A 14,088-nucleotide genomic window follows, 5' to 3' on the forward strand; every position below is an offset into this window, starting at 1 on the left:
TTATTACTAATACCAAATCATTAATAATACTATATATTAGAATAATAATAATAATAATAATATTTTAAAAATTAGGTTCAAGCTAAGGAAGTGAGTTAAGTTGTAGTGTTATACACCACCATACACTCAAAGAATGTCGATGGGAAACCTCAGTAAAAAATTGACAGAACTTGAGAATAGGTTGAATGGAAATGAAGAGGACATCAAAAAACTCCAAGGTACAACAAATAGTATAAAGAATCAATTCCAGCAAAATTACGATGACCTTCAAATGGACCACACAACCCTTTCAAATAAGGTTAATCAAAATCACACTCAAGCGATGGGGGTCTTGGACTTGATCTGTCAAAAATTGAATATTACTGCTAACCTACAACATCATAATAATGAAGCTACCCAACAACCAAATTCTTCAAATACATCAAAACCATCAGACTCACATCATATCCCTGAATCTCCACACACATCTTCCATACCCAATCCACAAAACTATATACTAAATTTTCAAAATATGAAGGTCTCAACCCAAATTCCTTTCTTCACTCCAAATATTTCCACATATCAACAAAGAGAATAACTTGAGTTTTCCAAATTTGACGGTAATGAGAAACATGGAGTAGCATGGTTCAATAAGGCAAAGGAGTATTTCAAGATTTACAATATTGACAATGACGATGAAAAAATGAAGTATGCATCCATGTAATTGGAAGTCGAAGCATATAATTGGTAAATGTGATGGAATAAATTGACACATGCTATCAGTTGAAGGAAATTCAGAGATGCTTTCTTTAAAAGGTTTTAAGGTGTCAAAGAAGAAGAATTATTTGCGGCACTCACCAAGCTACAACAAAATTGAGATGTGGATATGTATACTAGACATGGAAAAGTCTAGCTACATGAGTACATAGATTATCAGAAAAACACCTTATTCAATCATACCTCACTGGACTTAAACCATATCTCCAAAATGAGCTTAAGCTTCATGACACCGCATCTATAGAAGAAAAAATATAGAAAGCAAAAGCTGCAGAAAAGAAGTTTGAAAGAATACTACTGCCAAAAGTTGAAAGAGTATATTTGAGACGAAGGTTTCTCCAAACTTCTAATATGGAGAATACAAAGTACATTCCACCACATCTACATGGAGGAAAATCTAATATGGCGGTATAAAGAATAAAAGAGGGTAAATGTAAACGTTGTGGCAAAAAATGGGATCCTAGACACAAATGTGTTGAAGGAAATGATACCAAGAACTTGTATAAATGTGAAGTAATCAATCATTCAAATAGTGAAGAATCATATATAGAAGAAGTTGAGGATTCTCAACAATTTTCCCCAATATCATATAACGAAAATATTTCGCAAGTATTGTTATTATCCATGACAGGAATATCTCGGCCCCAAACCTTGAAGTTAAAAGGGCATATTAAAAAGAACAATGTAATGGTTCTAATAGATACAGGAATCACTCACAACCTTTTGGACTCAAATCTTGCAAAAATGCTCAACATCTTCACATATCCAATGCCTAATATGAATGTGATGGTAACAGATGGAAAGAAAATAAAAAAAAATAGGAAAATGCCATAATGTCAAATTGAATATTCGGGACTACAATCTAGAATCCCCATTCTATGCAGTAATAATAAGAGGAGTGGATGTGGTCCTAGGTATCCAATGGCTACATACCTTAGGCACTTACTTCGCCAACCATCAAAAGAAATTTATAAAGTTTAGATGGGAAGGGAAGAAATATAAGCTATATGGTTTTCAACCACCTTATAATCAAATTGTATCATCTTACTAGATGATGAATTTGATTAAAAAAGGAGCATCAATGTATATAGTTCAACGTCATCAAATGGAAATGTTGGTTTCTAAATTGATTAGAGAAGAACCACCTGAAGTTTAGGAGTTAATTCAAAAGCACAAGAAGGTATTCCAAGATCTTCCACTACAGATGTCACCTGAAAGAGAAATTGAACACATAATCGAAGTGAAAGTGGGATCAGATCCTATCAACATCAAGCCATATAGATATCCACATCATCAAAAATCTGAAATCAAAAGATTAGTCCAAGATCTTTTGAAGTGTGGTATCATCGCAAAAAGTAGAAGCCCTTATGTTGCTCTGGAGGTTCTAGTCCAGAAAAATAATGGTTTGTTTAGGCTATGCATAGATTATAGAGGATTGAAGAAGATAACAATTAAGAACAAGTTCCCTATTCCCTTCATAGATGAAATGTTATATGAACTTCATGGAGCCAAATATTTTTCAAACTTGGATTTAAGAACCAGATACTACCAAATCAGAATAAGATTAGAGGACATAGTGAAGACCGCCTTTCAAACCCATGAAGGTCATTATGAATTTAAGGTAATGCCTTTTGGGTTAACTAATGAATGAGGTATTCCGACCATGTCTAAGGAAGTGTTGTGGTCACCAACAACCCCCCCTCTTTGCTCGATATTAGCAATAACATCGAGCAAAGGGGGGACCCTGAAAGAAAAATCCCAAAAATATTTTTTTAAAATTTTTGTATTTTTCTCCCTAAGGCTTAAATCGCATCGCAAGGGAAGGCTGAAGCATTACCCAAGCACGGAAAACAAAACTGCGAAAGAGCGATGCGAAATTCATCGCATCGCATGCATCCCAAGCGCTCTCTAAAAAGAAGACCTTCAAGAAATGCCGATCGCCGATATGCGACATCGCACATCGCAAACGTCGCACTAGGCGGCATAAACCATTGAATAAAATCTGCGATCAGCGATCTGCGATGACAACGATCTGCGATTTGCGATATCGGCGAACCGCGATCTGCGATCTGCGATATGAAAAGACTCATCGCACGAATTCTCCGACATACCCAATAGACCCAAGATTAAGCGCGCGCCTTAAAGGAAATTAATGACCGCATGCTTGAGTATCAAGGAATGATTGCATCGCATTTTTCGAAGAGTCAAGTCATGATGAATGTCAGGATTATGCATTCATTAGAGTTTAATGCTTTCATGTCAATCTTTTCATTTCCCTTCTTCTTTGCGTAGACTGCAAGACACACAACTAATATAAATCTATATGCAGGAAATATCTAAAGGAAAAGGAAAAGCGCCAATCAGACAGAAGAGAGAAGATGCCTCCACAAATGGATGCCGCATGCAGCAGGACCGTGGATTCCAGACTATAAGCTAACCGGCACTAATGAAATTAGACTATCCAGGACTCAGAGTCAAAGGCGCACAAAAGTAGCGTGTTCACAAAAGATCTTGAAGCTCAGACTGGGTAAAGCAAAAAGAGAAACGCAAAAGAAGGAGGACGCTCCAGAAAAGCCTGGAACAAAGAGCGGAAACAATTCTCGAAACAGGGGATTGTCCATACAGCGCGACTCCTAACCCACTCAGTCATTCACACGACCGGAAACCGGAATAGCAACAGCAAAATCAGTTCGAGAAGAACCTGGGTTGTGCTAAGTATACACGCGGCGAATACACCCAGCTAGAGAAAGGTTTTCGAAAATATCTTCTGGTCTGTCAGAAGGAAGTGCCAGCTCTTTTTATTTCCACTTTTATCTCCCGAGCGAAAGAAGAAGGCGGCCAGCCGACTGTTCCCAGGAAAACGTTGCGCTGTTGACAGCACTAAAGAGAATATACAGAAATGGTCAGAAATTAGATTTAAAGTTTTAGAAATAAATTTGCTTTTAGTAAAGGGCGGTCATTTGAAGCCGATTCCCTAATTTCGTGTAATTAAGATTAATTAGTTAGTAGGATTTAACCCTTCTCATGGCATTTGGAGAGGGGTCCGGAAATCTGTCAAAAAACTTGTCCTCAGAACATGCACTTCTGCACCCTCAGAGGAGGTTTTTGATGAATGGATGGATCGAGATTTATTTATGTTTGCATTTTAATGTCTGTTACTGATGTTGCACTTCTGTACTCTTAGCAGATATTAGAACAAGTAGAAATAAATCATTATTGCTTGAAGTTTATTAGTGAAGTTAGTCATAAATGGTACTTTTATCTCTTGACTAAATTCTGCTAGTATCCCTAAAGTGATATGCAGCTGAGTTCTTTATATGTTACTGTATGAATGTCTGTATTACCATTTGGCACTTCTGTACGGTGGGATCGTTTATTTATGCTTGATATATAGAAAACTGATTATGCGATATGTTGTTCACAACTGCTCTGCCTAACTTCTTATGCAGAACGGTTTATCTTTATTGATTTATATTTTGATAACAGTTGAATGATCTTTATTACCAGCTGTTGTTTGAAATCTTTCTAGATCGCATAACAAAAGAAAACACCCCGGGTTAGTGTAGACTAGATGTACTGTTTCTCTTCATTAGATTACATTAGCATAGAGTTAGTTTAGCAGTTAAGATTAAGACTAGTTTAGAGAAACCTTTAGATTAATACCACCAAACTCTACACACACACGCACACCCTTCACATTGGGAAACTGGTCCCATTACCCCCAGTCGGACCCGCTACTCCAAACGGGCAAGGAGCCGCCAACCAGGTTCCGGACCGGGTGGGTATCCCCCTTGTTGTCGACCCGACTTCAGGGCCCTCAACATTTCTGGCGCTAGAAGGAGGGCCGAGCTATGAATGGCGCATAATTCAAAATCCAAATACCATTCTGAGAGCAAATCACCCTCACCAACTTCCCCGACTTCCCCGGTACGACTAATCTCGGAACTAGAAGTCGCTCGGACAGCCACCGCTGCTATACATATTGATGCATCAGACCAACTTATTATCGATCCCCCTGAAGTTCAAACTTTGATCCGTAAACTCCAGGGATTCTCTATTTTTACCCAGAAGTCTGATAAATCTAAAGGCAGCCTGACTTCGCAGTACAATCCTGCTCATCCCCTGACCCGATTGAAGAGTGAAAAGTTTGGCGTCCAGCCAACTGAAATCCCTCTCCCCACTAGGAAAAGAGCAATGAAAGCACTCCCAGAGTCTGACAGAGAGACTCTTTCATCCACTTCGTCCATTTCAACTCCATCTCCGCGAAGTCAACCACCCACATCTCCACCTCAAATCACTCATCCATCTTCCACAACCCTTCCTCCGCAATCGTCAAAGATCATAACATCTCCATCTTCTCAACATCAAAGACCATCTCCTACACTTTTGTTAACTAGCAACTCAGCGATGGCCCAATCTCCATGGAACAATCCTGGGGCGGTTTTAATGCCTCCACCCCTAAGTCCAATACCTGCCCATCCCGAGAAATGGCTACCAAAGTTCAATCCAGAAACAGGAATGCTAGCTGAAGAACATATCAATAATTTCATGCTTTCTGTTAATCTCAACGGAGTTACCAACGAAGATGCCGTGGTCCGACTTTTCCCCTATACAATGCAAGGGACAGCCGGGTCATGGTACTTTTCGCTGCCCTCCGGATCTATCACCAGCTGGGACATTTTTCAAAATCAATTTCTCACCAAATTCGGCGATGATAGATCGACAGCGACACTGATCAACGATTTATCCAATCTTAAAGCTGAGGATAGGGAACCCATTAAGGATTTTAACTTACGATTCAACAATATCCTCAACAAAATCCACGCTGCTTCTCAACCCAGTGAGGAAGTAAGATGTGAGTGGTACATCACGGCCTTACCTTCAAACTTGGCCATCTTCGTAGATAGGGCGAGCAAGACAACCTTAGTCGAAAATTTGGCTGAGGCGTTAGCAGTTGAAAGACGCGTAGTAGCCCTAGAAAAGAGATCTACAATCGAAGAGCGTAAATCTAAGAAAATCTCTTTCAAAGAAGACACCAAGAAGAAGCAAACGAAAGATCCTTTCGACATGGAAGGACTACAAAAGGTATTAAAGGCCATGTCTAATGAGATGATTGACATAAGAAAACAAGTAGCAGAATCGTCCCCAAGAAAGCCTTTTAGGAATTTCAAAAGAAACCCTCCCATGGAGACGAAGCCACCCAACGTGGTCTCAAATGTGGAATCTGAAGAAGAAGAAGAGGAGAGCACCATCGAAACGCAGACCGACGATGAAGAAGTGGTGGAACTGCAAGGAATGTGGGATTTCATCCTCCCACAAGAGGAAGATCAAGAAGCACTTCCGGTTAGCACACGAAGCAGAAATCAACTTGATCCTCCCCAGAATACCCCAAAACAGAAGGGCGCAAGCCCTGCAGCAAAAGAAAAGGTTGCACCAAAGAAAACAATTGCTAAAACAACCTCATTTAGCCCAGTCCAATCAGAGCAATCACCTCCATCAAAGACACTAATAGTGTCAGATGAAATGGAGTATAACATCATCGATGACATGAAAAAGACTAGGGCTAATATCACTCTGTACGAGTTGAGCAAATTGAAACACCAACAGAAAATCATGATGAAAGAGTTACACGCCGTACCTACTACACCTTTACCTACAGCTGTAGCTTCCCATAACATAGGAAGACCTCCAATCAACACGATCAATAAAATCGATCCAAATGACATCGCTCTGATTGGAGGGAGATCTAGATCTCATACTCCTCCTTTCCTCCTCACTTATGAAATCTTTAACAGAAACGTGCACAACTGCTTGGTCGATTCTGGTGCTTCAACCAATATTCTACCCAAGTCAATATGTGCCAAACTTAATGTTCAACCGCAAAAATCCGCAGTGCGCATAGTTCAACTTGATCGATCGCAAGTCGAAGTGATAGGCGAACTTAATCAAGTGACCATAAGACTGTCGTCTAACCCCAAGGTATGTCAGGTTATCGACATTCTAGTGGCTGACATCCCTGAATTTTATGGTCTGATTCTTAGCAGGGACTGGTCCGAGAAACTCCACGGATACTTTTCAACCGACTGTCGCACATGTGGTTACCCTTCAACGGGAAACCAAATCAAATAAAGATTGAACGGGAATTGCACCAAAAATACATAGTGACGGATTTGGAAGGAGAGAATGAAGCCATAGCATACAACAGCAGCATCATAGGCAACTACTCGGTAGACTCTTTCCTCGGAAATTTCAATGCTCACATATCACCATATTTAGAAAATTCAGTTTTGTCCCAAGTTGAAAACTTTTCCCAGACTGATGATTCAAAATGTGTTAGTTTCTTAGATAACCCTGTAAATACTTCTTTATTTTGGAAATTATATTTTGATGGCTCTAAATCCAACGAGGGAGCGGGAGCAAGATGCGTTTTGATCAGCCCAGACGGAAATAAGACCATGCTCACATGCAGACTGGAGTTCGATTGCACGAACAACACAGCGGAATACGAAGCCTTGGTGCAAGGCCTATACAAAGCAATCGGCTGCAACGTCAAATATCTTCAAGTCTTTGGAGATTCTGAGATCGTCGTCAAACAGGTACGTAACACCATACACTGCCTGTCTAATCATTTAAAGCACTATCAATCTTTAGTACAAGATCTCACTGCACATTTTACAGCGTTCAATATTTCGTCAATCCCGAGACTTCACAATGCAAACGCAGACCTATTAGCTAACGTAGCCTCCAGACTCATCCCCTCCGAAGACTTTAGTCCAGATAGGTTTTCGATAGAATTGATTTTTAAACCATCTATCCCTAACAACATCACCAACTGGAGAGTATTCAACGACGACCCAGACATCGTAAGTTTCCTCACCTCTGAAGGATCCTACTCAAACCAGATAATCGACGAAGACTGTCATGATCACCAGATACAACAAAATAGCACTGATAATGCTATACCCAAATCGGTGGTCAAAATAGAAGACTTATACGACTTGAAAAGTCGGTTCAAAAGGTCAGCTAACGCCAAACTTTACAGTTCAACTCTGAACTACGAATCAGTGAACCTAGGAACCGATGAGAAGCCGCAAAACGTTAATCTAGGTCAAGGCTTAGCTCCTGAAGAAAAATCAGCATATATCCGTCTTCTACGACAGTACAAAAACGTCTTTGCCTGGAATTACGATGAGCTGAAGACTTACAACACTTCTATCATTCAACACACTATCCCTATGATTGACAACGAGAAACCTGTCCAACAGAAGCTCAGAAAAATCCACCCCAACTTGGAAAATCAGATAAAAACTGAGCTGAATAAATTGTTGAGAGCCAGAATAATCTTCCCAGTCAGACATTCCAAATGGGAATCCAACATGGTACCTGTTAGGAAGAAAAACGGAGATATTAGAATCTGCATCGACTTCCGGAATCTCAACAAAGCCTGTCAGAAAGACAATTTTCCCCTCCCACCTATGGAGCAAATATTACAGGCAGTCGCAGGCTCAGAGTTAATGTCTTTCCTGGACGGATTTTCAGGATATAATCAAGTGTTGGTACACCCAGATGATCAGTTAAAAACCACCTTCCGAACTAAATGGGGTACCTACGCGTATCGGAAAATGCCGTTCGGTCTGATCAACGCCGGCGCTACTTTTCAAAGAGCCATGGACATTGCATTTAAAGGTTTAGTCAATAAATCGGTAGTGATCTACCTGGATGATATAACTGTATACTCCAAGAACCGAAACGACCACCTCAAAGATTTGAAGCAAATCTTTCAAATATGTTTAAGGTATGGGATCTCGCTTAACCCGAAGAAATCTTTTTTCGCGTTGAGTGAAGGAAAATTGCTAGGATTCATAGTGTCCAAATCTGGGATTCACATTGAACCTGACAGAATCAAAGAAATTTCTAAGATATCCATGCCTCATAACAAAAAGACCATGCAATCTTTCCTAGGACAGATCAATTTTGTGAAAAGATTTGTCCCAGATTTTTCACGTATTATTTCTCCTTTACAAAAAATGATAAAAAAGAATTCAAACTTTAAATGGGGTCTAGACGAGCACGAAGCATTTAACTTAATCAAACAAGCCATCATCAACGCTCCATCTCTAGCAACCCCAAATTTTTCAGAGCCCTTTGTCTTATACACGTTTGCCTCAGAGAATTCTTATGTTGCGATCTTGACTCAAGCAAATCAAGAAAAGGTAGAAGCTTCGATCGCATTCTTTAGCTCAAACTTACAAGGTGCTGAGCTGAAATATTCGGACGTAGAGAAACAGGCATACGCCGTTTTCAAAGCAATTAAATATTTCAGACCTTTCTTGCTAAAGGCCCATACCAAGGTCATAGTACCATTCCCAGTGGTAAGAAACCTCCTAATACAGAAAGATGTGGGCGAAAAGAGAGCGAATTGGATCACTGCCTTGCAAGAATACGATCTGGAGATCAAGCCGGCACACATCATAAGAGGCCAAGGCTTCTGCAAGATGTTAGCTGGAGCATCGCAAATCCCCGAAAAATCATCTGAAGAGGTACACGCGTATGAGGTAAGCCTAAACGACGCACAATCATTATATGCTGACACCATTTATTTCCTGAAAAACGGGCATGCTCCATTTCACCTGGATCACATCAAGAAGAGAGCCCTGAGATTAAAAGCTAAACAATACCAGCTCGTAAATGATGTCCTGTTTAAAAGAAATTATGATTCTGTGCTTCTTAGATGTCTTGAGAAAACTGAAGCCGAAAAGGTTTTGCAGGAACTACACGATGGACCAGCAGGTGGACACTATGCTGGAGAAGCCACCGCACACAAAATCTTACATGCAGGATACTACTGGCCCACGCTGTTCAAAGACTCGTACAATCACGTAAGGAAATGCCAAGTCTGCCAAACTGCTGCAGGAAAACAAAAGAAGTCATCCATGCCACTGCAGCCGGTTAACATCGAACAGTCGTTCAGCCAATGGGGCCTGGACATAATAGGTGAGATCGTTCCTCACTCCTCTAAACAGCATAGGTATATCCTCACGGCAACTGACTATTTTACTAAATGGGTAGAGGCAGTTCCTCTCAAGGCAGCTAACTCTGAAAACATTATTGAATTCATAGATCAGTTTATCATTACTAGGTTTGGATTGCCAACGGCCTTAATATTTGATAATGCTTCATATTTTTCTGGAAATACCATGACTGAGTTCGCGCTCAAAAGAGGGTTCAAACTGAAGTATTCTGCCAACTACTATCCGCAAGGTAATGGGCTGGCTGAATCAACGAACAAGAACCTAATTAGGATTATCAAAAAGACAGTCGACCAAAACCAAAAGAATTGGCATAAAGCGTTGGTAAACGCCTTATGGGCAGACAGAATTACAAAGAAAGCCTCTATCGGCACTTCTCCCTTTAATTTAGTTTACGGGAGAGAAGCAGTTCTTCCTACTCACTTAGTCATTCCCTCCTTGTCCTTAGTACAATACATTGATGAAGTATCTACTTCTCCCTTACAGCTAAGGCAAATGGAAATAATCAAGCTAGAAGAACAACGAGAACAGGCCAAGAAAACCCATGCTCACCACCAAGCGCTGATAAAATCCTCTTTTGATTCGAACATAATGACCAGAAAAAACTTTCAGATGGGAGATTTAGTTTTGAAATGGGATAAGGCTCACGAAGAAAAGGGCAAACATACGAAATTCCAGAAGCTATGGCTTGGTCCTTTTCAGATCGTAGAGGTCATAGGCCCGTCGAATTTTGTGTTGCAGGACTTGACAGGCAGGAGAGATTCTCTGCCTGTGAATGGACAAATCCTCAAAATGTATTTTCCATAGAAGGTCATCCTTCTATTTTTGTAGGATAATTTTAGTTTTATTATTTTTTATTTTTTTTTTTATTTCTTATTTCTTATAAATAAGGTTGGTTGTGAATGATCATAAATTATATTCATGAAGAAACATACCATTTCTCTATCAGATTTTGATTTCACTTGTATAAAAAGTAAAACTTTTCGAAAAAAATCTGACTTTTATTATTGACAGATAGAGTTAACTTTAGCCTGAATATGATGTTAGTTTCAACTTCACAAAGAAATCTGGGATGAAAGTAACTTTTGACAAAAAATTGTTTTATGCCAACGCAATGAAAAGTATCATCAATAGCAAAATAATTATTCTCTGCAAAACTGCTGTTCTTAAACTCTATTATTGTCGTCCAGAGCTTTCTTAAGGAAAAACAATGACTTCCTCCCTGTTAAGGAAATCACAGCATCCAGAGAAACAATCCAAGAGAACACTATATCTCAAAGAATGAGAGGTCTCATCACGAGCCGGCTTATCATGATCACAGATATTATAACTTGCTGACTTTGCCACTACTGTCTACCAAAACAGGGCAACGACTCAAGATTGTTGCAATCAAAAGACAAGGGGTCTCATCACGAGCCAGCTTGTTCAGCAAAAGTGTAAATCAAGTGAATGACTGTGTCATAATTTGGCCACCAAACCAAGGCACTGTTCTTTAGAGAATAAAAAATCAAAAAAGAAAGAAAAAGTGTCAAAAGGATTTTTCTCTGGTATGTTGTAAATAACCTTAAACATGAAAAAGGATCATTGCTGGATAACATGGTAACCATGTCGAGGCTATGGACGCTTGCGGGCAGCTGAGGCTCTACCTACGACAAATGAGCATATTTTACAAAGCCGGTACGCAGAGAAGACCTTATTTTGTCTTTGAAAAGCACTGAGTAATGTCTAGGTGTGAATACAAGAAATAACCCAGAGGGAGCAAACAATCGGAATGAAATAAAAGTTGTGACGAAACATCATTGACGGGATAAGGGGTAATACTCTATCTGTCCATAACAAAATTTAGGCATAAGAAAAAAATTTCTGTTTTGGAAGTGAAAATGCAATAGAACAAGCAGAGATAACTGGTTCTTCACAGTGAATCGCCATTGTTGTGGTCACCAACAACCCCCCCTCTTTGCTCGATATTAGCAATAACATCGAGCAAAGGGGGGACCCTGAAAGAAAAATCCCAAAAATATTTTTTTTAAATTTTTGTATTTTTCTCCCTAAGGCTTAAATCGCATCGCAAGGGAAGGCTGAAGCATTACCCAAGCGCGGAAAACAAAACTGAAAAAGAGCGATGCGAAATTCATCGCATCGCATGCATCCCAAGCGCTCTCTAAAAAGAAGACCTTCAAGAAATGTCGATCGCCAATATGCGACATCGCACATCGCAAACGTCGCACTAGGCGGCATAAACCATTGAATAAAATCTGTGATAAGCAATCTGCGATGACAGCGATCTACGATTTGCGATATCGGCGAACCACGATCTGCGATCTGCTATATGAAAAGACTCATCGCACGAATTCTCCGACATACCCAATAGACCCAAGATTAAGCGCGCGCCTTAAAGGAAATTAATGACCGCATGCTTGAGTATCAAGGAATGATTGCATCGCATTTTTCGAAGAGTCAAGTCATGATGAATGTCAGGATTATGCATTCATTAGAGTTTAATGCTTTCATGTCAATCTTTTCATTTCCCTTCTTCTTTGCGTAGACTGCAAGACACGCAACTAATATAAATCTATATGCAGGAAATATCTAAAGGAAAAGGGAAAGCGCCAATCAGACAGCAGAGAGAAGATGCCTCCACAAATGGATGCCGCATGCAGCAGGACCGTGGATTCCAGACTATAAGCTAACCGGCACTGATGAAATTAGACTATCCAGGACTCAGAGTCAAAGGCGCACAAAAGCAGCGTGTTCACAAAAGATCTTGAAGCTCAGACTAGGTAAAGCAAAAAGAGAAACGCAAAAGAAGGAGGACGCTCCAGAAAAGCCTGGAACAAAGAGCGGAAACAATTCTCGAAACAGGGGATTGTCCATACAGCGCGACTCCTAACCCACTCAGTCATTTGCACGACCGGAAATCGGAATAGCAACAGCAAAATCAGTTCGAGAAGAACCTGGGTTGTGCTAAGTATACACGCGGCGAATACACCCAGCTAGAGAAAGGTTTTCGAAAATATCTTCTGGTCTGTCAGAAGGAAGTGCCAGCTCTTGTTATTTCCACTTTTATCTCCCGAGCGAAAGAAGAAGGCGGCCAGCCGACTGTTCCCAGGAAAACGTTGCGTTGTTGACAGCACTAAAGAGAATATACAGAAACGGTCAGAAATTAGATTTAAAGTTTTAGAAATAAATTTGATTTTAGTAAAGGGCGGTCATTTGAAGCCGATTCCCTAATTTCGTGTAATTAAGATTAATTAGTTAGTAGTATTTAACCCTTCTCATGGCATTTGGAGAGGGGTCCAGAAATCTGTCAAAAAACTTGTCCTCAGAACATGCACTTCTGCACCCTCAGAGGAGGTTTTTGATGAATGGATGGATCGAGATTTATTTATGTTTGCATTTTAATGTCTGTTACTGATGTTGCACTTCTGTACTCTTAGCAGATATTAGAACAAGTAGAAATAAATCATTATTGCTTGAAGTTTATTAGTGAAGTTAGTCATAAATGGTACTTTTATCTCTTGACTAAATTCTGCTAGTATCCCTAAAGTGATATGCAGCTGAGTTCTTTATATGTTACTGTATGAATGTCTGTATTACCATTTGGCACTTCTGTACGGTGGGATCGTTTATTTATGCTTGATATATAGAAAACTGATTATGCGATATGCTGTTCACAATTGCTCTGCCTAACTTCTTATGCAGAACGGTTTATCTTTATTGATTTATATTCTGATAACAGTTGAATGATCTTTATTACCAGCTGTTGTTTGAAATCTTTCTAGATCGCATAACAAAAGAAAACACCCCGGGTTATTGTAGACTAGATGTATTGTTTCTCTTCATTAGATTACATTAGCATAGAGTTAGTTTAGCAGTTAAGATTAAGACTAGTTTAGAGAAACCTTTAGATTAATACCACCAAACTCTACACACACACGCACACCCTTCACATTGGGAAATTGGTCCCATTACCCCCAGTCGGACCCGCTACTCCAAACGGGCAAGGAGCCGCCAACCAGGTTCCGGACCGGGTGGGTATCCCCCTTGTTGTCGACCCGACTTCGGGGCCCTCAACAGGAAGTTTGAGCTAATTTTCTTGATGATACTCTAGTCTATAGTAAAACATGAAAGGAGCATCTACAAGATCTGGAGCAAGTTCTCACTATACTAGAACAACAGTTTTATGCAAAGATGTCCAACTGTACCTTTGGGAATGAAGAGGTAGAGTACCTCGAGCACATAATATCCAAGGAAGGAGAAAAGGTAGATCCTAATAAAATCAAGGCTATAAAAGAATGACCCA

The sequence above is a fragment of the Pinus tabuliformis genome, chromosome 9, assembly GCF_031772625.1.
Source record: "Pinus tabuliformis cultivar Carrire ecotype Pingquan chromosome 9, CPIR1, whole genome shotgun sequence".
NCBI classification, from domain to species: domain Eukaryota; kingdom Viridiplantae; phylum Streptophyta; class Pinopsida; order Pinales; family Pinaceae; genus Pinus; species Pinus tabuliformis.